Raw genomic sequence first — 26,251 nt, 5'->3', positions numbered from 1 at the left:
AGTTTTGCTGTAGCAAGTTAGTTAGACTACAGGTTTTTTTTAGTAATAGATAGCGTCAGTTACTGACGGACGTTCAGTTGCTTTTTTACTGACGTTCGTCCAGTAAATTTTTAGAACCTAGTTTTGCTGTAGCAAGTTAGTTAGACTACAGGTTTTTTTTAGTAATAGATAGCGTCAGTTACTGACGGACGTTCAGTTGCTTTTTTACTGACGTTCGTCCAGTAAATTTTTAGAACCTAGTTTTGCTGTAGCAAGTTAGTTAGACTACAGGTTTTTTTTAGTAATAGATAGCGTCAGTTACTGACGGACGTTCAGTTGCTTTTTTACTGACGTTCGTCCAGTAAATTTTTAGAACCTAGTTTTGCTGTAGCAAGTTAGTTAGACTACAGTTTTTTTTTAGTAATAGATAGCGTCAGTTACTGACGGACGTTCAGTTGCTTTTTTACTGACGTTCGTCCAGTAAATTTTTAGAACCTAGTTTTGCTGTAGCAAGTTAGTTAGACTACAGGTTTTTTTTAGTAATAGATAGCGTCAGTTACTGACGGACGTTCAGTTGCTTTTTTACTGACGTTCGTCCAGTAAATTTTTAGAACCTAGTTTTGCTGTAGCAAGTTAGTTAGACTACAGGTTTTTTTAGTAATAGATAGCGTCAGTTACTGACGGACGTTCAGTTGCTTTTTTACTAACTGACGATTGTACAGTAAATTCTATTTTTTTTTTTTCCTTTTCTTCTCTTCTTTCTTATCTTCTAATTTCTGTTCACTATACACGTGTAAAAACACCACACATACACACCCCCCCCTGTGTAAAAATAAAAGTTGATTACACGTGTAAAAACACCACACAACCCCTTGTAATAAATCAAAATGTCTCAATCGTCCAGAAGGATGTATTCAGTCGAGGAGGCATACGCCATCATTGCCTCTGACACTGAGTCGGCCAGCGAGGGAGAGGAAGAATATGCCCCACTCCTTTTAGTTTCCTCCTCTTCCTCCTCCAGTGATGAGGAACCCCCCCAAAGGCGACCCAGGAGAGCAGCTGAGCCAACCCCAATGATTGATCCCGTGTGGACTCCACTCCCCGAAAATTATGAGCCTCAAATTCCTGATTTTATAGGCAGCTCAGGAATTCAATTTGAGACTGAAGGCCTCACAGAAATGGACTTTTTCAAGGTCTTTTTCTCTGAGGAGTTTGTTAATTTAATGGTGGCCCAGACAAATCTGTATGCCCAACAATTTTTAACCCAAAACCCCACTTCATCATTTGTTAGGTGGACCCCAGTAGATGCAGCGGAGATGATGACATTTTGGGGCCTTGTGCTGCATATGGGACTAGTGAGGAAGACAGGGCTTAGGCAATACTGGAGTGCGGATATTTTGTACAGCACCCCAATTTACCGCATGGCCATGATCCGGACTCGCTTTGAAGCCATTTTAAAATTCTTGCATTATAATGATAATGCACAGTGCCCGCCCCAGAATGACCCCACATTTGACCGTCTTTTTAAAATCAGGCCACTCACTGATCATTTCTCCACCAAATTTTCACAAGTGTACACCCCCGATAAATATATTTCCATAGACGAGTCCCTTGTTCATTTTAAGGGGAGGCTTAAATTCCGCCAATACCTGCCCAATAAGAGGGCAAGGTATGGAATTAAATTGTACAAAATGTGTGAGAGTACATCTGGGTATACACACAGGTTTAGGGTTTACGAAGGGAAGGACTCTATTATTGAACCCCCAGAATGCCCCCCCGTCCTGGGAGTTAGTGGGAAAATAGTGTGGGATTTGATGCACCCATTGCTGGACAAGGGTTATCACCTTTACGTCGATAACTTCTATACCAGCATCCCACTATTTAAGTGCCTTTCTGCCAGAAGTACTGTAGCATGTGGTACTGTGCGCAAAAATCAGAGAGGCCTCCCTAAAACACTGCTTAGCCAAAGCCTCAGAAGGGGTGAGAGCAGGGAACTATGCAGCGAGAACATGCTGTTCGTCAAATATAAGGACAAGAGGGATGTCCTTATATTGACCACAATTGATGGTAGCGGCAGCACCCCCGTCCCTGAACGAGGTACCACCACAGTGACCCAGAAGCCAAATTGCATCCTGGGCTACAATAAGTACATGGGCGGGGTTGATCTCTCTGATCAAGTACTGAAGCCTTATAGTGCCCTACGGAAAACAAAGACATGGTACAAAAAGCTGGCCGTGCACATTGTACAGATGGCAATGTATAATGCTTACGTACTATCCCGATGTGCAGGCCGGACAGGGACATTCCTTAACTTCCAAGAGGTGGTGATCAAGGCACTTCTATTTGGGAAACAGGCAGGGGAGGGCCCAAGCACATCTGCTGGTAGCGATACTCCACGCATTGTACCAGGGCAACATTTCCCCAATGAAGTGCCCCAAATTTCGAAGAAGAGAAGGACACAAAAAAGGTGCAGAGTGTGTTCCAAAAGGGGAATAAGAAAAGACACTATTTTCCACTGTGAAACCTGCCCCGAAAAGCCAGGCCTGTGTATCAAGGATTGCTTCAAAGAGTACCATACATCCAATAATTAGTAATTTCATAATTCATTAACCCCTTTTATTATGCCAAAAGCAACATTGTGTCCACACACATATCCAGCTAAATCCTAGTTCCAAAAGTCAAATGGCGCTTCTGAGCCCTGCAGTGTGTCCAAACAGCTGTTTATGACCACATGTGGGGTACTGTTTTACTCGGGAGAAATTGCTTTACAAATGTTGTGGAGCTTTTTCTCCTTTAGTCCTCGTGGAAATGAGAAAAAATTAGCTAAACCTACATTTTCATTGAAAAAATGTAGATTTTCATGTTCACTGCCTACTTCCAATTGTTTCTGCAAAAGATCTGTGGGGTCAAAATGCTCACTATACCCCTAGATAATTTCCTCAAGGGGTGTAGTTTCCAAAATGGGGTCACTTGTGGGGGGTTTCCACTGTTTTGGCCCCTCAGGGGCTTTGCATATGCGACATGGCCTCTGCTAACTATTCCTGCTAAATTTGAGCTCCAAAAGCCAAATGGCGCTCTTTCCCTTCTGAGCCCTGCTGTGTGTCCAAACAGCCGTTTATGAACACATGTGGGGTATTGTTTTACTCGGGAGAAATTGCTTTACAAATTTGGTGGATCTTTTTCTCTTTTAGTCATCGTGGAATTGAGAAAAAATAAGCTAAACCTACATTTTCTTTGAAAAAATGTAGATTTTCATGTTCACTACCTATTTCCAATTGTTTCTGCAAAAGATCTGTGGGGTCAAAATGCTCACTATACCCCTAGATAATTTCCTCAAGGGGTGAAGTTTCCAAAATGGGGTCACTTGTGGGGGGTTTCCTTTGTTTTGGCCCCACAGGGGCTTTGCATATGCGACATGGCCTCTTCTAACTATTCCTGCTAAATTTGAGCTCCAAAAGCCAAATGGCGCTCTTTCCCTTCTGAGCCCTGCTGTGTGTCCAAACAGCAGTTTATGAACACATGTGGGGTATTGTTTTACTCGGGAGAAATTGCTTTACAAATTTGGTGGATCTTTTTCTCTTTTAGTCATCGTGGAATTGAGAAAAAATAAGCTAAACCTACATTTTCTTTGAAAAAATGTAGATTTTCATGTTCACTACCTATTTCCAATTGTTTCTGCAAAAGATCTGTGGGGTCAAAATTCTCACTATACCCCTAGATAATTTCCTCAAGGGGTGAAGTTTCCAAAATGGGGTCACTTGTGGGGGGTTTCCTTTGTTTTGGCCCCACAGGGGCTTTGCATATGCGACATGGCCTCTTCTAACTATTCCTGCTAAATTTGAGCTCCAAAAGCCAAATGGCGCTCTTTCCCTTCTGAGCCCTGCTGTGTGTCCAAACAGCCGTTTATGAACACATGTGGGGTATTGTTTTACTCGGGAGAAATTGCTTTACAAATTTGGTGGATCTTTTTCTCTTTTAGTCATCGTGGAATTGAGAAAAAATAAGCTAAACCTACATTTTCTTTGAAAAAATGTAGATTTTCATGTTCACTACCTATTTCCAATTGTTTCTGCAAAAGATCTGTGGGGTCAAAATGCTCACTATACCCCTAGATAATTTCCTCAAGGGGTGAAGTTTCCAAAATGGGGTCACTTGTGGGGGGTTTCCTTTGTTTTGGCCCCACAGGGGCTTTGCATATGCGACATGGCCTCTTCTAACTATTCCTGCTAAATTTGAGCTCCAAAAGCCAAATGGCGCTCTTTCCCTTCTGAGCCCTGCTGTGTGTCCAAACAGCCGTTTATGACCACATGTGGGGTATTGTTTTACTCGGGAGAAATTGCTTTACAAATTTGGTGGATCTTTTTCTCTTTTAGTCATCGTGGAATTGAGAAAAAATAAGCTAAACCTACATTTTCTTTGAAAAAATGTAGATTTTCATTTTCACGGCCTACTTCCAAAAATTTCTACAAATAACCTGTGGGGTCAAAATGCTCACTATACCCCTAGATAATTTCCTCAAGGGGTGTAGTTTCCAAAATGGGGTCACTTGTGGGGGGTTTCCACTGTTTTGGTCCCTCAGGGGCTTTGCATATGCGACATGGCCTCTTCTAACTATTCCTGCTAAATTTGAGCTCCAAAAGCCAAATGGCGCTCTTTCCCTTCTGAGCCCTGCTGTGTGTCCAAACAGCCGTTTATGACCACATGTGGGGTACTGTTTTACTCGGGAGAAATTGCTTTACAAATTTGGTGGATCTTTTTCTCTTTTAGTCATCGTGGAATTGAGAAAAAATAAGCTAAACCTACATTTTCTTTGAAAAAATTTAGATTTTCATTTTCACGGCCTACTTCCAAAAATTTCTACAAATAACCTGTGGGGTCAAAATGCTCACTATACCCCTAGATAATTTCCTCAAGGGGTGTAGTTTCCAAAATAGTGCCACTTGTGGGGGTTTCCACTGTTTTGGCACCGCAAGAGCCCTTCAAACGTGACATGGTGCCTAAAATATATTCTAATAAAAAGGAGGCCCCAAAATCCACTAGGTGCTCCTTTACTTCTGAGGCCTGTGCTTCAGTCCATAAGCACACCAGGGCCACATGTGGGATATTTCCTAAATCTGAAGAACCTGGGCAACAAATATTGAATTGTGTTTCTCTGGTAACACCTTCTGTGTTACAGAAAAAAAGGGATTAAAAATGAATTTCTCCCAAAAAAAATGAAATTTGTAAATATCACCTCTACTTTGCTTTAATTCCTGCGCAATGTTTAAAGGGTTAAGAAACTTTCTAAATGCTGTTTTGAATACTTTGAGGGGTGCAGTTTTTAAAATGGGGTGACTTATTGGGGGTTTCTAATATCTAAGGACCTCAAAGCCAATTCACAACTGAACTGGCCCCTGTAAAAATAGCATTTTGAAATTTTCTTGAAAATGTAAGAAATTGCTGCTAAAGTTCTAATCCTTGTAACGTCCTAGAAAAATAAAATGATGTTCAAAAAATGCTGCTAAACTAAAGTAGACATATGGGGGATGTTAATTAGCAAAATTTTTGTGTGGTATAACTGCCTGTCTTACAAGCAGATACATTTAAATTGAGAAAAATGCTCATTTTTGCAATTTTTCGCTAAATTTTGGTGTTTTTCACAATTAAATACTGAATGTATCGGGCAAATTTTGCCAGTAACATAAAGTCCAATGTGTCACGAGAAAACAATCTCAGAATCACTTGGATAGGTAAAAGCATTGCGGAGTTATTACCACATAAAGTGAAACATGTCAGATTTGAAAAATGAGGCTCTGTCAGGAAGGTCAAAAGTGCCCAAAGAGGGAAGGGGTTAAGGAGGTAAAGAAGCGCTTGCGTACTCTCCAAATCCCATATGCGATGTTATATCCTGCGATGTTTCGAGTGGTTGCCTTGGGAGAAACACATTTTTTTGAGAACTTTAAAGACGCTGTGAGATGGCTTGACCGCAGTGAGCGTTGAATTCGTGATTCAGATGGATAGATGGTGGTCCAGGCTTCAATATATTTGCTAATGTTTTTCTAGGGAGCCGGTTGCTCCAAAACATATGTGCTCTTTTGATGCTGATTTGACAGACTTCCATTGATTCCAGGAGTGGTTGCAGGACGCTGTAGTTTGTTCTTTTTGAAACATGTCGTCCAGGTTCAAGGAGGACTGGTGCCCTAACTTGTTTTGGTTAAAGCAAGTCTTTTGGTGTATGTGGGTTATTTTGGTTTGGGAAATTTTATTGAGGTTCTTCCAGAGTATACATACTTGCTTTGATTACCCTGTAGGTTCCTACTGTACCTGTTTGATAATGCTGTTCTTCCAGAGTATACATTGTAAACAGTAGGAAGACTGGTAGAGGGTAGGTATGTGTCACTGAGATTTCTTATCTCAGTGGTGTAAATCTCTGGGAACTTCGTTGCTCAGCAAGTTTAGTTGGTGAGCAGGAGTTTTTTAGGCTGGATTTCAGGGTCCGGGATTTAGGAATGGCTGTAGAGATTCTGGGTGGGATGGCCATTCCCATACCTCCACTCCAGGTTTTGATTTCTAGAGGTTCTGAGTCTCAGCTGGCCCTGATTAAAAGGGAAGCTGACAGTGTGAAGAGAGAGAGTGAGGAGGAAGGAGGTTGTTATTCCTCCAGGGAGACTGCTATGACTGAAGCACCTAACAAAGGGGATTTGCACACTCAGGTGGTGGCTGCTACAGGGTGAGAACTTTAAAGATTGTTTTTCAACAAAGTTATATTGTTTTGTTTGTTGCTTTACCCAGTGGACGCAAACTCTGTACAAAAAGGATCTGTGTGTTTGGTGCAAATAAAAAGTACCCGCTGTGTCGGTTTTACAATGTTTCCGTGTACGTGACTGCCCAATACAGCAACTCAAGGGGGACGCCAGCTCACAACATACTTGCTTTGATTACAATGTCGTTTTCTACTGTACCTGTCTGATAATGCTGTTTTGCTCCTGTGTGAATTGTTTCTGAAACTTTTATGGCTCATAATGTCACGGCTATATCATGGAATGTCAGGGGCCTTGGAGACCCAATTAAGCATACGGCTATCTTTGAATTTGTTAAGTCCCATTTTCCTGCTATCTTATGCTTGCAAGAAACACATCTTTCTAGGGATAGAATTGCCACTATACATCGTGCATGGATAAGCCATGAATATCACTCTGTTCACACCAGTTACTCGAGGGGTGTCAGTTTGGTGGTACATTGTTTGATACCCTTCAAGTGTCTTCAGATTGATATTGATGATGAGGGGAGATATGTCTGTCTGCATTGCATTATATACTCTATACAATATATAATTATTGGAGTTTATATTCCGCCACCCTTTAGTTATGATGTACTTCGAAAGGTTCCCACAGATGGAGCTAGTATGGATGGACCCATAACTGCGTTTGGCTCCTTACTTTATGAGGTGATGCTGCTGGATTTATGGAGACTGAAGCATATGCATGATAGGCATTATTCTTGCTTCTCTAGTTCGCACAATAGCTTGTCCCGTATAGATCTTGGATTGGGTCCTGACATTGTAGCCAGAGCGGTTGTAACTGCTGAATATTTACCTAGGGCACTTTCTGATCACTCTCCCTTGGTATTGGTCATATCTTTGTCTCGAGGTCCTCAAAATAATAGGACATTGTGGAGGTTGAATGCCTTCTGCTTAACTGTTATAAATGTATCTGATGTGCTTAAGGTCTTGACGGATTATTTTTCGCAAAATGTGGGCACGGCAAATACAGAAATGGTATGGAATGCTATGAAAGCTACGCTGAGAGGGTGTTTGATTCAGTTAATTAGCAGGGTCAAATGGCAAACTAGAAGGTTGGGTGATACCCTTAGAGATAGGGTGCGACAGACTGAGGCATCTCATATTATGGATAACTCTACTACATCTTTGGCTAATTGGTGGGAGGCTCAAGAACTACTGAAAACTCATTTATTGGAAGTAGCTGCAAATAAGAGGATGTTTCAGAAACACCGTTCTTTTGCTGAGGGGGAGAAAGTGGGACATATGCTTGCTATGGTTGCGAGAGCACAGTATGGCCAAACTTATATTGCAACAATACGAAATACTGATGGGATACTGATCTCCGGGATGAAGAGATAGCAGATGTGTTTAAATCTTATTATGCTTCTTTATATAGTTCACATGTACAGGTGTCTGAGGCATAACTAGAGACATACTTATCTGCTATCTCATTACCACTCTTGTCCTCTGTTGATAGAGAATTTTTGGAGACCCCATTGCAGTTGCAGGAGGTGGTAGCATCTCTAGCTAATAATAAGGCTCCGGAGTCGGATGGTCTTCCGGTGGAAATGTTTAAAAATGTTGTGATATACTTTTGCCACACCTCTTGGATGTTTTTACGTCAGCTGTTAGAGATCAGGGTTTGCCTGACACTATGAGAGAGGCAGTGATAGTGATTCTTTTGAAACCTGGTAAAGATCTTTTGCTTGCTGAATCATATAGACCGATATCTCTCTTACCAGTAGATATTAAAATCATCGCTAAGGCCATAGCCGTTCGCCTCTCTAAGATCATCACGACGGTAATACATCCTGATCAAACTGACTTTATACCTCAAAAGTCTACAGCTATCAATCTTAGAAGGTTATTTTTGCATTTACAACTTCCAGCTGATAACTCAGCTAAATGGGTGCTTTGCTCCTTAGACTCAGCAAAAGCCTTTGACAGTGTGGAATGGGCATATTTATGGGCAGTGCTTAGGAAGATGGGCTTTGGGGACTCGTTTATCTCATGGATTAGGATGCTGTATGATAGACCTGTGGCTAGACTTCGGGTGAATAACTTTCTGACTGATACATTTCCATTAGGTAGAGGTACACGGCAGGGCTGCCCGCTTTCTCCACTGCTCTTTGCCATAGCTAATGAGCCGTTAGCAGTTTTGATTCGGGGTTCGGTAGATATTGTTGGGTTTCGTCATGGGGAATATAGAATATAGAAAATATAGATATAGTTGGTGTTGCTGAAACATGGCTGGACTCTTCACATGACTGGGCTGTAAATCTACAGGGTTTTACACTTTTTCGTAAAGACAGGACAAATAGGAAAGGTGGTGGTGTATGTCTGTATGTGAGAAGTGATATGAAGGCGAGTGTGAAAGAGACAATAATGGGTCAAGACTGTGAGGAGGTTGAAACCTTGTGGGTGGAACTAGAAAGGGAGGTAAACACTGAAAAAATTACTTTTGGTGTAATCTATAGACCCCCCAATATAACTGAGGAGATGGAAGGTCAGATATATAAACAGATGGAGCGGGCTGCACAGGCGGGTACTGTAGTGATAATGGGAGATTTTAATTTCCGGGATATTAATTGGTGTCATGGTTCGGCTTCAACTGCAAAGGGGAGACATTTCCTCAACCTATTGCAGGAAAATTTTATGGGCCAGTTTGTGGAAGACCCGACTAGAGGTGAAGCTCTGTTGGATCTGGTCATTTCTAATAATGCAGATCTTGTTGGGAATGTCAATGTTCGTGAAAACCTCGGTAACAGTGATCATAATATAGTTACATTTTACCTATACTGTAAAAAACAAACGCAGGCTGGGAGGGCAAAAACATTTAATTTTAAGAAAGCCAATTTCCCCAGGATGAGGGCTGCAATTCAGGATATAGACTGGGAAGAACTAATGTCAAATAATGGAACAAATGATAAATGGGAGATTTTCAAATCTACTTTGAGTTATTATAGTGCAAAATTTATTCCTACAGGTAATAAGTATAAACGACTCAAATTAAACCCCACATGGCTTACACCTTCTGTGAAAGGGGCAATACATGACAAAAAAAGGGCATTTAAAAAATACAAATCTGAGGGTACATCTGTAGCCTTTGTAAAATATAAAGAGCTTAATAAAATCTGTAAAAATGTAATAAAATTAGCAAAAATACAAAATGAAAGGCAGGTGGCCAAGGATAGTAAAACAAATCCTAAAAAATTCTTCAAGCATATAAATGCAAAAAAGCCAAGGTCTGAACATGTAGGACCCCTAGATAATGGTAATGGGGAGTTGATCACAGGGGATCAAGAGAAGGCAGAGTTACTAAATGGGTTCTTCCGCTCTGTATATACAACAGAAGAAAGAGCAGCTGATGTAGCCGGTGCCAGTGCTGTTAATATATCAGTTGATATACTGAATTGGATGAATGTAGAGATGGTCCAAGCTAAATTAAATAAAATAAATGTGCACAAGGCTCCGGGACCAGATGGGTTACACCCTAGAATTCTTAAAGAGCTTAGTTCAGTTATTTCTGTCCCCCTTTTCATAATATTCAGAGAATCTCTAGTGACTGGTATAGTGCCAAGGGACTGGCGCAGGGCAAATGTGGTGCCTATTTTCAAAAAGGGCTCTAGGTCTTCCCCGGGTAATTATAGACCAGTAAGCTTAACATCCATCGTGGGGAAAATGTTTGAGGGGCTATTGAGGGACTATATACAGGATTATGTGACAATAAATAGCATTATAAGTGACAGCCAGCACGGTTTTACTAAGGACAGAAGTTGTCAAACTAACCTAATCTGTTTTTATGAAGAGGTGAGCAGAAGTCTAGACAGAGGGGCCGCTGTGGATTTAGTGTTTTTGGACTTTGCAAAGGCATTTGACACTGTCCCCCATAGACGCCTAATGGGTAAATTAAGGACTATAGGTTTAGAAAATATAGTTTGTAATTGGATTGAGAATTGGCTCAAGGACCGTATCCAGAGGGTTGTGGTCAATGATTCCTTCTCTGAATGGTCCCCGGTTATAAGTGGTGTACCCCAGGGTTCAGTGCTGGGACCACTATTATTCAACTTATTTATTAATGATATAGAGGAAGGGATTAATAGCACTATTTCTATTTTTGCAGATGACACCAAGCTATGTAATATAGTTCAGACTATGGAAGATGTTCATGAATTACAGGCAGATTTAAACAAACTAAGTGTTTGGGCGTCCACTTGGCAAATGAAGTTTAATGTAGATAAATGTAAAGTTATGCATCTTGGTACCAACAACCTGCATGCATCATATGTCCTAGGGGGCGCTACACTGGCGGATTCACTTGTTGAGAAGGATCTGGGTGTACTTGTAAATCATAAACTCAATAACAGCATGCAGTGTCAATCAGCTGCTTCAAAGGCCAGCAGGATATTGTCGTGTATTAAAAGAGGCATGGACTCGCGGGACAGGGATGTAATAATGCCACTTTACAAAGCATTAGTGAGGCCTCATCTAGAATATGCAGTCCAGTTCTGGGCTCCAGTTCATAGAAAGGATGCCCTGGAGTTGGAAAAAATACAAAGAAGAGCAACGAAGCTAATAAGGGGCATGGAGAATTTAAGTTATGAGGAAAGATTGAAAGAATTAAACCTATTTAGCCTTGAAAAAAGACGACTAAGGGGGGACATGATTAACTTGTATAAATATATTAATGGCACATACAAAAAATATGGTGAAATCCTGTTCCTTGTAAAACCCCCTCAAAAAACAAGGGGGCACTCCCTCCGTCTGGAGAAAAAAAGGTTCAAGCTGCAGAGGCGACAAGGCTTCTTTACAGTGAGAACTGTGAATTTATGGAATAGCCTACCGCAGGAGCTGGTCACAGCAGGGACAGTAGATGGCTTTAAAAAAGGGTTAGATAATTTCCTAGAACAAAAAAATATTAGCTCCTATGTGTAGAAATTTTTCCTTCCCTTTTCCCTTCCCTTGGTTGAACTTGATGGACATGTGTCTTTTTTCAGCCGTACTAACTATGTAACTATGTAACTATGTAACTATGTAATAGGAGGATAAATTAGCGTTGCACGCTGATGACCTGCTACTGTTTTTGGAAGATGATATTGCCTCCTTGGATGCCACCATGTCTGTAATTGGAGAGCTTGGTCAATTCTCGGGATTGACCATTAATTGGTCCAAGTCTGTTCTGATGGGGGTGGATGATGCACCCGTGCAGGTGACATATGAAGATCTCCCTATGAAGTGTGTTACTTCCTTTAAGTATCTAGGGGTGGAAATATCCATGAGGATTTTGAAAAATTTAATTTGACTCCCTTACTGGCCAGGTTTAAACTTAAGTTAGAGGTGTGGCGTAAATTATATCTCTCAGTCATCGGCAGGTGCAATTTAATCAAAATGATATGGATGCCTCAGTTGTTATATCTCTTACACAATGCTCTTATTTGGTTACCACAAGGTTTTTTTTATAAGGTCAACGTATTATTACGATCTATTATTTGGAATACGGGGCATGCACGCATAAAGTTGGAAACTCTGCAAAGAAATAAGACGGATGGAGGTCTGGCGGTACCTAATCCTAGATTATACTATTTGGCTTCTCAGCTGCAGCATCCCAGAGGTTGGGATATTGATGACTCAGTTGATTCCATCAAGCTGATGTTACAACAATTCTTATATACGGATTCATTGTACGAGGCATTGGAGGCACATAAATGTAAACAGCATACTAAAAAATATCCAACATTATATTTGATGCACAAAATCTGTTGGTGTGTTAGGAATATGCAAGGTATTACGGGATGTACACTGTATACAGCTATTTGGGATACACCGTGGATGCCTCATATGAATACACTAACATATTTTGCTTTGTGGAAGAACAAAGGGGTCCGTAGAATAGACCAGCTGTTGGAGAATCAAGACCTCAAGTTATTCTCATGTCTGCAGTCAGAATTTGGTCTTCCTCATACTCAATTTTATAAATATCTTCAGCTTCGTCACGCGTACGGCATTGAGAGTAGGACTACTGATATCACGGTAATGGACAATGACCTGATTAGAGTTATCGGCACAGCTAGTCATACTTCTGGCCTTATATCTCGTCTATACAGAGGTCTTTTAATGAGATTGATAGATGGATTTCCTTCTGTGTTGAGAAGTAAATGGGAAAGAGATCTTGGGCCCATAGAAGAAAGTCAGTGGGATGATATTTTGTTGCGGATTCCTAGATTGTCCATGAATGAGGCGCATCATTTCTCTCATTTATTTCTGATACATAGGGTTTATAGAACACCAGTGTTTCTGACTGAAATTGAGTTTCGGGATTCCTCAGCTTGTCCTAGATGTGGTGGGGAACCGGGCACGTTGATACACATGATGTGGCAATGTATATAGCTGCGGCAGTTTTGGTCTGAGGTAGTGGACCTTATTTCTTCGGTGTACCAGGTATCGGTAGATTTCACTCCATTTGTTTGTGTTTTGGGGTACGTGGAGGATATTTCTGTCTCTGAGCATGTCACCTTGACTGTTGCCCGTATGTTATATGTAGCTAGGAAGCTTATTGCACATCACTGGCTTGATGATAGACCTCCTACTTTGTCAGAATTTTGTAATAAAATCAATTGGCTAATGTGTATGGAATAACATATTTATACATCTAGGGATGCTAAACACAAGTTTGATAAAATATGGTCTCCCTGGGTTTTGAGACAGGGCCTGAATTCCTTGCTTGATGCTGTAGCTGAGATGCGTTCTGGACCGCAATAGCTTTCTAGTATATATGTGCTGCTTAATGTAGCTTGAGTGGCCTATGTGGAATTTTGGTAATCATTATATTTATGTATTATGGAATTGTACATGCTATGCAATATTTTTGATATTTTTATATGTCAGAATACTATGTACTCATGGTCATATTTGCTCTGGAAGATGGGGGGATGGGGGATTGTGTCTTTGGGATGTTGTGTTGTATCAGAAATGTTTTTGTTTTTTTTGCAAAAAAAAATAAAAAAATATTTGATTTCAAATCTATCAGGGTTAGAAGTGGACCAGAAAAGGTGTATGTCATGTAAGTGCTCGATATTGTCATCGAGATAAGACTCCCAAAATCTCCTGAGAATTTAGTGAAAGTCATTAGAATGGTACCAATTTGATGGAAATCTGCAGCGCCGAAAATGTGTTAATCAGAAGAGTTTCCATGACAATGGGCGCATGATTTAGAGATATGAATATTATGAATATAGGTATCAGCAATGCGATGAGGAAACCAACCAGTAATCAATACGTGCATGTGAATTATGAGCATGATAAAAATGATGAAATTGTGATCATCGGGATGCTGCAAATGCCAGGGATCCATCAGATCCAAATGTTCCATCAGAAATTGGATTGGAGTGGTTCAACCAGATGTGCAGGATCCCGACGAGCACAACCTATCAACTGTTGAACCCCATTGAAATCGCCACCCAAATGTCCCAGGTTGCCATTACCTCCAATAAATTTCTAAAGAAAGCAAGATTAGGGGCTGCAGGTGCATAAATGTTAATCAAACCAAACAATTGGTATTCAATTTTAGCCTTTACCGTAAGGTACCTGTTCGCTAGGTCTGCCAGAGTGTCAATAATTTCATGGTTTACCTGTGAGCTAAATAAAATAGCTACTGCTCTAACCTTTTTGGCTTCAATAAGAGGCTTCAATACAAGAAGGGTACTTTCTACTACGAAGTAAGGGATTCTTATTCTTGAGCTAATGATTCTCCTAGAGAAAGACCATATGAAGGTTCAATCTGTGAATATGGTTGACAATGTTTTTACATTTAATTGGGGAATTTAAGCCATCTACGTTCCATGAACACAACTTCAAGGTCCTCAGGACAGAGGGTGGCAGATCAGCGTTAGTACTCATTAACCTATCCCGAGAAGGGGGAACTAGGAACTAAGTGAATGAGCATGAACAAGAGACAGAAACCCATCCCAGCGAGCAGGTCCGCCTTTCCACTATCTGATATATATCCATATAGAAGATGCACACTGTAACTTCCACCCCCGCCCACATGTAGAACTGTATAGCATAATCTAGCTAATAAGCTAAACCATATCAGCAATAAGTACTTAATCATAACAGAAAAACAAACTATAGGCCACCGAGGGGCCATCAGTAATCAATCATGGAATATCGTGATACCATCCATGTTAAGAAGGAGATGCAGGTGGTGAGGCTTGAGTGGCTGAAGGAACAAGATCCAAGGCCCGCCATAGATGCTCAAATAACCAAGCCTTGTCATTGTGAGAAAAACTGAGTTTCGCCTAATATTGAAGGCTAAATCTAATACCTTTCCCTAGTAATACTTTGGAACCCATTTAGTAACTCAGCCTTCTCTTGTTCCCCTGTGACCAACTCCCCATTACCACTATCTAAGGGTCCTACATGTTCAGACCTTGGCTTTTTTGCATTTATATACTTGAAGAATTTTTGGGGAATTGTTTTACTATCCTTGGCCACCTGCCTTTCATTTTGTATTTTTGCTAATTTTATTCAATTTTTACAGATTTTATTATGCTCTTTATAATTTAAAAAGCCTACAGATGTACCCTCAGATTTGTATTTTTTAAATGCCCGTTTTTTTGTCCTGTATTGACCTTTTTACAGAAGGTGTAAGCCATGTGGGGTTTCATTTTAGTCGTTTATACTTGTTACCTATAGGAATAAATTTTGCACTATAATTACCCAAAGTAGATTTGAAAATCTCCCATTTATCATTTGTACCATTATTTGACATTAGTTCTTCCCAGTCTATATCCTGAATTGCAGCCCTCGTCCTGGGGAAATTGTCTTTCTTAAAACTAAGTGTTTTTGCCCTCCCAGCCTGTGTTTGCTTTTTTACAGTATAGATAAAATGTAACTATATTGTGATCACTGTTACCGAGGTTTTCACGAATATTAACGTTGACATTCCTAACAAGCTCTTCATTATTAGAAATGACCAGATCCAACAGAGCTTCACCTCTAGTCGGGTCTTCCACAAACTGGCCCATAAAATTTTCCTGCAACAGTGTAATGACAGGGTAGGGAGACAGAAGGTGAGCCCTAAACTACCCACCACTCAGTCCCTGCCTACTTGCAACGGCCCATCCTAGGCGATGACGTACAACTGGGCGACGGTCCCTAAGCTCAATAAGTGCACAACAGGCAAAACGACAAGGGTACACAGAAGCTAAGGGAAATGGGGCAGTTGCCCACGGCAACACAGTGAGCAACAAAAGTAGTGAACGAGCCGAGTCAAACCAGGAGTGCACGAGGTACAAATCGCAGAGCAGGAGCGTAGTCAGTAAAGCCGGGGTCAAAAAGGAAGCAAGGTCAATAATCATAGCAGGAGCAGCAGAGCCAGGAAACAGAAAAGAATCACAGGCAAAGGAGGAGCAGGAAATGCAGGTATAAATAGACAGAGGGCGGGAGCTAGCTCCGTCTGGCCAGGCTGTGATAGGCTCTCCCACTCCTCAGCCTCCCAGCCTGACTGGTAGAAGATCGTGTCACTCTCTCAGACTTAGGAGCAGGTGCAGACTGATTACCCACGGGCGTTGACACAGAAGCTGTGTCTGGCAGATCCTTTACAAACAGGTTGAGGAAATGCCTCCCCTTTGCCGTTGAAGCCGATCCATGACACCAATTAATATCCTGGTAATTAAAATCTCCCATTATCACTACAGTACCAGCCTGTGCAGCCTGCTCCATCTGTTTATATAGCTGACCTTCCACCTCCTCAGTTATATTGGGGGTCTATAGATTACTTAGTTTGGTTGCTCAAAATGCTTGCTAAAAAATGATTGTTTTTCAAAATAAAAACCACTGTTGTTATCTACATTGCAGCGCAGATCAGATTATGTAGGAGATAGGGCACTTATAATCTGGTGACAGAGCCTCTTTAAGGAGGCCGGGTTTTTGTTTATCAAAAAGAAAGACGGATCCCTCTGACCCTGCATTGACTACTGGGACCTCAACCAGATCATGGTAAAGAAAAGATACCCATTGCCTTTAATCTCTGAACTTTTTGATCGCATACGGAGGGCAACATTTTTCTCCAAACTAGACCTGCGGGGAGCCTACAATCTAATCCGGATTCATCAGGGTGACGAGTGGAAGATGGCATTTAATACACGTGATGGGCACTACGAATACCTGGTTATGCTCTTCGGCCTGTGTAACGCCCCCGCGGTTTTTAAAGAATTCGTCAATTACATTTTCCGGGATCTCCTCTATGTCTGTGTTATGGTGTATCTCGATGACATTTTGATTTTTTCCCCAGATCCAGTAACTCATCAGAGACATGTCCGCAAAATTTTGCTTCAATTAAGGGAGAATCACCTATATGCCAAGCTGGAGAAGTGCGTGTTCGAGAGAAAGTCTCTGCACTTCCTGGGCTATATCATCTCTGATCAGGGCCTCAAAATGGATCCTGAGAAGGTAAAGGCTGTCTTGGAATGGCCACGCCCTCAAGGCTTAAGGGCCATACAGCGCTTCCTGGGATTCGCCAACTTCTACCGTCTGTACATTCCCAACTTCTCCTCACTGACAGCCCCATCTCTACCCTCACCAAAAATGGCATGAATGGCAAGGTGTGGACTCCAGAAGCAGAGGCCGCGTTCAAGAGCTTAAAGAAGACCTTCACATCAGCCTCAATCCTTCATCATCCTTATGTATCCCTACAGTTTTCGTTGGAAGTGGACCCCTCCTCTGTTGGTGCTGGCGCACTTCTGTTCCAGAGAGATTGCAAATGCAAGACTGTGGTATATGGCTACTATTCTACGCTTTTTTGTCCCGCAGAGCACAACTACTCAATTGGGGATCTGGAGTTACTGGCCATCAAGCTGGCTCTGCAGGAGTGAAGACACCTACTAGATGGCGCAGCTCATCCAATCCTGGTCTTCACGGACCACAAGAACCTCACAAATCTCCAGACGGCCCAACGGCTGAACCCTCGTCAGGCCAGGTGGTCGCTGTCCTTCGCTCGGTTTCAGTTTGAGCTCCACTACCGCCCTGCCGACAAGAATGTGAGGGCCGATGCCTTGTCTAGGTCAATCGAGACAGAGGACACTGTGGAGTCCCCACAGAATATCATTGACCCTTCCTGCATCATCTCTGTCAACCCTCTGCAAGTTAGAGACATTCCTCTGGGAAGGACCTTTGTATGTCTGGCAGACAGAGGAAGAATCCTTCGCTGGGGACACAGTTCCAAGCTGGCAGGTCATGCGGGTGCCCGTAAGACCCGAGACCTAATTGCCCGTCAGTTCTGGTGGCCCATGCTGCCCAAAGACGTCACGGATTTTGTTTCCTCCTGTACGGTGTGCGCAGCAAATAAAGTTGCCCACTCCAGACCAGCTGGTCTGCTTCAGCCACTGCCTGTGCCCGATGCCCCCTGGCGACATATTGCAATGGACTTTGTAACAGATTTGCCTCTCTCTGCTGGATGGTGGTGGATCGATTTTCCAAGATGGCTAATTTTGTTCCACTGACTGGCCGGCCTCTTCATCCAGCACATCTTCCGTCTGCACGACTTGCCTCTGCATATTGTCTCAGATCGAGGGGTTCAGTTCACCTCAAAGTTCTGGAGAGCACTCTGTGGTCTCCTCGGTGTAAAGTTGGACTTCTCCTCGGCCTACCATCCCCAGTCCAATGGACAAGTCGAGAGGGTTAATCAGATTATGGAGAACTATCTGCGGCACTTCATCTCCAGGCAGCATGATGACTGGGTGCAACTGCTTCCTTGGGCTGAGTTCTCTTATAGCAACCATACTAGTGAGTCCACCTCCTCCAGTTCGTTCTTCATTGTCTACGGCCAACATCCACGAATACCTCTTCCTGTTTCCACTATGTCCCAGGTGCTTGCAGCTGACTCTACCTTCAGGGACTTTCTGCAGATATGGCAGCAGACCCGATCTTCTATTCTGCTGGAGGTCGACCGCATGAAGAAAAAGGCAGACACTAGAATACGAGAACCTCCCCAGTTTCTTCCAGGTACTAAGGTCTGGCTGTCTTCCAAGAATATCCGGCTGAGGGTTTCATCTTGCAAGTTTGCCCCCAGGTTCCTCGGACCCTTCGAGATTCTGCTGCAGATAAATCCTGTCTCTTACAAGCTTCGGCTGCCTCCCACCCTCAAGGTCCCAAACTACTTCCATGTCTCCCTGCTGAAGCCTGTGGTCCTGAACCGCTACTCCAGGACTCCTAGTTCCGCAGTGGCTCCTGGCGGCCCGTCAGGGACATTCGAGGTGAGGTAGATCCTGGACACCAAGAGAGTAGGAGGAAGAACGTTTTATTTGGTGGATTGGAGGGGATTTGGTACAGAGTACAGAACATCAAGAAAGGAGAACATCAATGCTCCTGCCCTCGTGAAGAAGTTTCTCTCCCGCTCTGGTCTCAAGAAGAGGGGGCGTAAGAGGGGGGATACTGTAACGTCTATGGCTGTGGACCATCGTCCTGACACCATCTGACGGCCGCGGCCATGGACGAGCGAGTTCCCTGTGGCATCTCCCTCCTGGGAGACGCCGGCACTCACTTCCTGGTCCGGACACTATATCCCGTAGGGCGCGCACCCACGCATGCATGGCCTTAAAGGGCCAGTATCCACACAGTTGCAGAATACTGTAATTAGCCCAGAATGCTTCGGGACTATAAAAGGGGCTCTGCCCACTCGATCCTTGCCTGAGTGCTGTTTTGTTACCTTAAGTTTGTCCTTGCAAATGGTCTCCTAGTGTTTTCCAGTTCCCAGTGTTACCCGTTCCTGCTGCCTGTACCCTGTATCCCGTGCTACCGTGCCTCTGTGCCTTCAAGAGTTGGAGCTGTGTTGTGCCCTCCGCTGCATCGACTGTGTCGCACCCCGCCGGGTGTCTGTCTACTGTCGGAGCCTCATCTTAGCCTGAATCTACCGCTACTGTCTGCATTGCCTCAGGTACCCTTTCTGAACTATAGACATTGCATTGTACCTGTTTGGCTAGCTGCTATCCCGCTACATGGTACGGCCCAGTGGGTCCACACCCCGCGCTGTGACAACACTACTACCCACCTGCGGCAAGTGGACCAGTAAGTCCAACATGATGTCGACATGCCTACCCGCGTTACTCGGGAAAACACCGCAAGCGAACTCTAAGGGTATGTGCACATGACCTCTTTTCAGACATAATGGAGGCGTTTTACGCCTCGAATTACGCCTGAAAAGACGGCTCCAATACGTCGGCAAACATCTGCCCATTGCTTGCAATGGGTCTTACGATGTTCTGTGCAGACGAGCTGTCATTTTACGCGTCGCTGTCAAAAGACGGCTCGTAAAATTATGCCCGAGGCAAAGAAGTGCAGGACACTTCTTGGGACGTAATTGGAGCCGTTTTTCATTGACTCCAATGAAAACCAGCTCCAATTACGTCTGTAAAAGATGCCACGAAAAACGTGTGCACTTGTAAAAACGTCTGAAATTCAGGAGCTGTTTTCTCCTGAAAACAGCTCCGTAATTTCAGACGTATTTGGCATTGTCGTGTGCACATACCCTTACTATTTGAACCAGTCCCTGCAATGACTCTTCCATGTAGACTCAACCACCGAACTTTCCAGCAAGCTCACAAGTTGTTCTCGACCAGGGCTCACAAGTGCGGGGGGGGGAAAACCCCCGGCGCCCTCCGCCTGTGGATGCAACTCCCGAAAAACCAACATCTGTGAATGAGATAAAGCATCCGCTAATTCATTGCTCACACCTGGTACATGTCTACAGGGGCGTAGCTAGGGGGGGGCAGGCGGGGCATGTGCCCCGGTGCAGTTTAGAGGGGGCGCCAGCGCCACCTCCTCCTGCAATATAATTGTACCTGTGTCGCAAGGACACAGGTATAATTAGAAGCAATGAATGACCGGGCACGTTCCGTGCCCGGCCATTCAGCGCCTTTCCATGAATGAAGCGACTGGTACCTTTTGTACCAGTGACGCTTCTGTCGATGAAAGGCGCTGACTGACAGGGAAAGTCATCCTGCCCAGCCAATCAGCGCCTTTCATAGACGCTGCGTTCAACCCCCAGGAGACCTGCGCAGAAGAGAGCAGGTCTCCATGGCTGCCGGACAGCGTGGGAGCGGGAATAAGGCGAGTTTGAATTGTTGTGTTTTTTTTTTTGTTTTTTTTAAAAATTGTAATAAAAGTGTGCGGCTGTATCTACAGGGGGGAACGACTTTATCTACGGGGGGACGGACTTTTTCCTCACGGGGGGGGGGCCTTCATCTACAAGGAGGACTTTATCTACGGGGGGGGGGCTTTATCTACACGCGGGGGGCTTTATCTATGGGGGGTGTCTGTCTACAGGGGGGGCTATATACTGTGGTGGGCTATCTATGGAGCACCATATACAGGGGTGGGCTATAGCTACAGGGGAGGCTATATAGTATATAGCCCCCCCTATAGATATAGCCTCCCTGTAGATATAGCCCCCCTGTAGATATGGTCCCCCTGTAGATATAGTCCCCCTGTAGATATAGTCCCCCTGTAGATATAGTCCCCCTGTAGATATAGCCCACCCCTGTATATAGTGCTCCACAGATAGCCCACCCCTATATATAGTGTTCCACAGATAGTCCACCCCTGTATCTAGCCCCCCTGTAGATATAGTCCCCCTGTAGATATAGCCCACCCCTGTATATAGTGCTCCACAGATAGCCCACCCCTATATATAGTGTTCCACATATAGTCCACCCCTGTATCTAGCCCCCCTGTAGATATAGTCCACCCCTGTATATAGTGCTCCATAGATTGCCCAACCCTGTATATAGCCCACCCCTGTATATAGCCCACCCCTGTATATAGCCCACCCCTGTAGATATAGTCCCCCTGTAGATATAGTCCCCCTGTAGATATAGCCCACCCCTGTATATAGTATCCCACAAATATCTCCCCCTATTGTGCTCCACAGAAAGCCCACGCGTGTATATAGCCCCCTTGTACATATAGTCCACCCCTGTATATAGTGCTCCACAGATAGTCCACCCCTGTATATAGTGCTCCACAGATAGCCCACCCCTGTATATACTATATACATGGGTGGGCTATCTGTGGAGCACTATATACAGGGGTGGACTATCTAGTGGAGCACTATATACAGGGGTGGACTATATGTACAGGGGGGCTATATACAGGGGTGGGCTATATGTGGAGCACTATATACAGGGGTGGGCTATATGTGGAGCACTATATACAGGGGTGGACTATATGTGGAGTACTTTATACAGGGGTGGGATATATCTACAGGGGTGGGCTATATCTACAGGGGGGCTATATACAGGGTTGGGCAATCTATGGAGCACTATATACAGGGGTGGACTATATCTACAGGGGGGCTAGATACAGAGGTGGAACACTATATACAGGGGTGGGCTATATCTACAGGGGGGACTATATACAGGGGTGGGCTATCTGTAGAGCACTATAGAGGGAGTTATTTGTGGGACACTATATACAGGGGTGGGTTATATGGGGGCACTATCTATGGGGGGCACTATCTACAGGGGGCTCTATGGCAGGCACTATCTACAGGGGGCACAGTGTGTGTGTTGGACATGGTGTATTGTGCTATTATAATTAGAGGTGCAGTGTATGGCGTTATTATATTTAGGGGCGTAGTGTATGGTATAATGATAACTTTATATTTATTTATAGGTGCAGAAATGTTGGTAAAGTGAGAAGCTGAAGACATGTCAGCGGCAAACTGCAGAAATGGACCGGGAGAATTCATCATAGAGGTCTGGACCGGATGGAGAAAAATAACTAGAATCTGAGTTGTCACCGGTGAGTCACTTAATGTAAATGTTTATTCTGCCTCTAATCAGCACTGTAGTCACTGTATGATCTGCAGCGAGATGATGGGTGGTATGATTATTATATGATTTATTTTTGTGAAACAGCATATCCTTACCATTGTTCGGGCCATGCTGGGAGCTGTAGTTTTACGCCGTACACACCTATACGGCAGGGGTTGCACTAAATTGAGCTGTATTTGTTCTGGTGTTGTATTTATGTACTGAGCTTGGTTCTGGTGTTGTGTATAGAACCATATTGCTTGTAAGATGTACAAATGTGTTACATAAAAAGCAATGACACGTCGATTGGTAGAGAAAACAAACACGGTGAGGGGGAAGGAGATGTTGGGAAAGAGGTTGGGGGGGGGGGCGCCAAACTGAATCTTTGCCGCTGGTGCTGGAGAACCTATCTACGCCTCTGCATGTCTAGCCCGAAACCACATATTCAAGCACAAACATTTCAGTATTAAATGATGTAGCAGTGCCAGCACAGGCAACGAGCCGGACGACAAAGTATTTACTGCCTGCAGTATTATCCGTCCAAAAACAAATACGTCTGTTAGCCATAAACCCACCCTATATTTCCAAAGCAACTACAATAGGAAAAAGTTCTAACATAGTGATGTTTTTAGTTAAACCGAGGGCTGCCAGGCAGCTGGCCGGGGCGCCCTGCACCAGCGCTTACCTAAAATTCCCCCGAAACCAAGACTACTTGAAGCATCTGTAAACAATTGAAGATCTAAATTGGAAACCTCACTTTCTTGACAAACTGCACAACCATTGAACGAATACAGAAAATACCACCACACTATAAGGTCTTCCCACATGCTTGTAGACACTCTAATGAAATGATCAGGTTTCTGCATGCCCCTCGTAGATAATGACATTCTCCGAGAGAAAACCCTACCCATGGGAATAATGCGACATGCAAAAACCCAGAGACCCAAAAGAGACTGCAATTGTTTAAGAGTCACCTTCTTAGACTGAGATACTTGCTCCGCCTGAGACACCAAGTTCACTAGCTTCTCGTCAGGTAGCCTAAAAACATTTCTTGTGTGTCTATTTCAATGCCCAGGAAAGACAAAATCGTCACAGGGCCCTCCCTCTATTCCTCGGACACCGGAATGCCAAAACGCAACATCAACTTCTTAAACACACCTAACAACATTAACAAAACCGAGAAAGCAACATGGATCAATATACCCCAATATTGAAATAAGTAGAATACATATCAAATTTGATGGGTTGATTCAAGGGTGTTATACCCAAACAGCATCACGACGAAATATATAAGACCAAAAGAAGAAAAAGATGCTGTGAAACCAAAGCGTAATAGAAAAATACAAAAGTTCTTTAGTAACATATATGCGTCATACAATAGTAAAAGAATCCATAGGCCAACAGTAAAAACGAGGATACTCAGCTGGAGATTGTCCAAATGGTCACTGATAATACATGCAATATGTGTGAATGCCCTAATGAAGCCAGTCTGACTTACCCATAGTGTAGAGACCGAACCGGACTACTGACGCGGTCACGTGCTTCGGATTCCAGCTCGTCGCTGCTGGCGCCGACGTGGGCGCGGCCTCTCTAGCCTCCAGGAAACAGCGACCTGTAACTATACAGGGTATATAGCTTCATCATTCAACATACACATCAGGTGCATTAAACCTAGCCTATTGGCTAGCTCCCATATAAAGGGTCTATGACTCCAACCTAACACCACCCCCAGACGAAGGCATTAGCGCCAAAACGCGCGTAGGGGTGGATCCCAGCTGTGACTGTCCGGTCTCTACACTATGGGTATGTCAGACTTCCATACTATGGTTTATTCACTGATATAACATACCCTTCTCTTGCTTTAATTTTGTCTGTCATTCTTTCTGCATGTACAATATATGTAGGGTGTCTTAGCATATATTTCACCCTGACTAAAATATCAACCACTGATTGCTAGGATTAATGCATTGTTTGATTTCCACTGCATGCAAACATGCATGCATGTACATCTGTTTTGGCTACTTAAATTGCATACATTAGACATTCTTATCGCTTGCACTGGCTTCATTAGGGCATTCACACATATTGCATATATTATCAGTGACCATTTGGACAATCTCCAGCTGAGTATCCTTGTTTTTACTGTTGGCCTATGGATTCTTTTACTATTGTATGACGCATATATGGTAATAAAGAACTTTTGTATTTTTCTATTGCCCTTTGGTTTCCCAGCATCTTTTTCTTCTTTTGGTCTTACACCTAACAACATTGCACAAACACCCAAATCCCTCGGACCAACAAAAAGGTAAAGACATGCCAGTCTCAAAATACACTACCCATTCCAGAAAAGAAGCAAACTTCTCAAAATAGCAACATAAAATAGAGCAACCCGGCAGACACATGTCCACATAAAACAGCCCATCAAGGTAACAACCCAGTAATTGAAAACAATCCGGATGGACAGGAAGTAAACGAAATGCAGATTCAATGTCAGACTTCGCCAATAACGCCCCAGGACCTGCACTCCGAACTAATTGCACTGCTACATCAAATGAAGTGTACGACACCGCCGCCTCGTCTTTGGAAATCCCGTAATTTACCGAGCCCCCTCGAGGAAAGGATAGGTCGTGTATCATCCTAAACTTCCCGCTACCTTTCTTAGGGACCAAGCCAAGAGGGGAGACCCTCAAGTTTTGAAAGGGGCCAGCCATTCTACCTAACGCAATTTATTTTGACAACTTCTCCCTAACCACGTTGATGTTATCTCTAACTGATTTTAGGTTGTCTGCTACATCAATACTGACAACGCTTCAAAAGGAATGAAGAAACCCTCGCCAAAGCCATTAACGAGAGCCTCCTGCCTCCTGTGGTACCAATCTAACCACAATACCATTGCGCGGATGCTCACCAGCGTTCTTTTCCATGCTGGAGGGGAACCTTTACCAGGATGTTTGCCCCTGCGGAAGCAACGAAGTGCCGAGTGAGTACCCGCGCAGACGGAGCATTCATGACGGAACTTGTAGGTTGCAAAGAACCTGCAATGACCCTCATATAGCCAACAGGCTCCTGTAGAGCGTGTGGTCGCTGATCCCGGAGCTGTTCAGGAACCCCCGGCCCCACTGGGAAAGAGTCTAACCTGCTTCCCACTCTGAGTTAGAATTAATTGCAACCATACATCCGTTGCCTTTGAAGCCCAACCAATCTCGTCGACAAAGCCAAACGGCGACGTAATTCTTCGTCTTAGCGCCACCAAGCCACACCTCCGTGCAGCCTTCGGGCACTAAAAATGGTGTGGAAGTACACAAACAGCTCTAGACCCTTTTCGGGATGACGTTGGCAGACTATATGCGCCAGGGTAGCGAAACCCTGGACCCAATTATTGAACGTTCTACAATCCTTTAACTTTTTATCAGAATCTTTCTTGAAAGTGCGCTCCTTGTCCTCCGTCACCTGTTCTACCGAGATCAAGGACCAAATATTTACAAACTAATTTTTCCAAATTTTTTCCTTGTTCTCGGGAGATAGATGAGTGCCGAGAGGAGCCACCCCACAAAACGAGAATTCCTACCTACCTCTCCTTGATGATTCCTTTGCCAAACCTGAAAAAGAAAAAAGGGACAAGGCAGAAGCGTGACCAACATCACCTCGATCCCCCTTGGCACAAACAGCATGCGCCACATCTCTGCTCGACCCCCCTGCTGTG

The 26,251-nt window shown here is 43.6% G+C and overlaps 1 protein-coding gene across 8 annotated transcripts in view; it reads left to right on the top strand.

Moving 5' to 3' along the window:
• The window catches only part of LOC142749875 (uncharacterized), a 142,921-nt gene that overhangs the window by 30,976 nt on the left and 85,694 nt on the right, over window positions 1–26,251 (top strand). For 5 of the 8 annotated variants that reach the window (XM_075858417.1, XM_075858413.1, XM_075858416.1 and 2 more), the window contains one exon: window positions 22,409–22,537. The exons of 2 other annotated variants lie outside the window; for them this stretch is intronic. The gene's annotated coding sequence lies outside the window, so the exon portion shown is untranslated. Of the gene's footprint in view, window positions 1–22,408; window positions 22,538–25,328; window positions 25,529–26,251 lie in introns of all 8 variants that reach the window. One more of the 8 variants, XM_075858414.1, reaches the window with a different exon arrangement.

This window comes from Rhinoderma darwinii, chromosome 3 (genome assembly GCF_050947455.1).
Source record: "Rhinoderma darwinii isolate aRhiDar2 chromosome 3, aRhiDar2.hap1, whole genome shotgun sequence".
NCBI lineage: Eukaryota > Metazoa > Chordata > Amphibia > Anura > Rhinodermatidae > Rhinoderma > Rhinoderma darwinii.
Note: the sequence above shows the minus strand (reverse complement) of the source record. Positions and strands in the feature narration are given on the sequence as shown.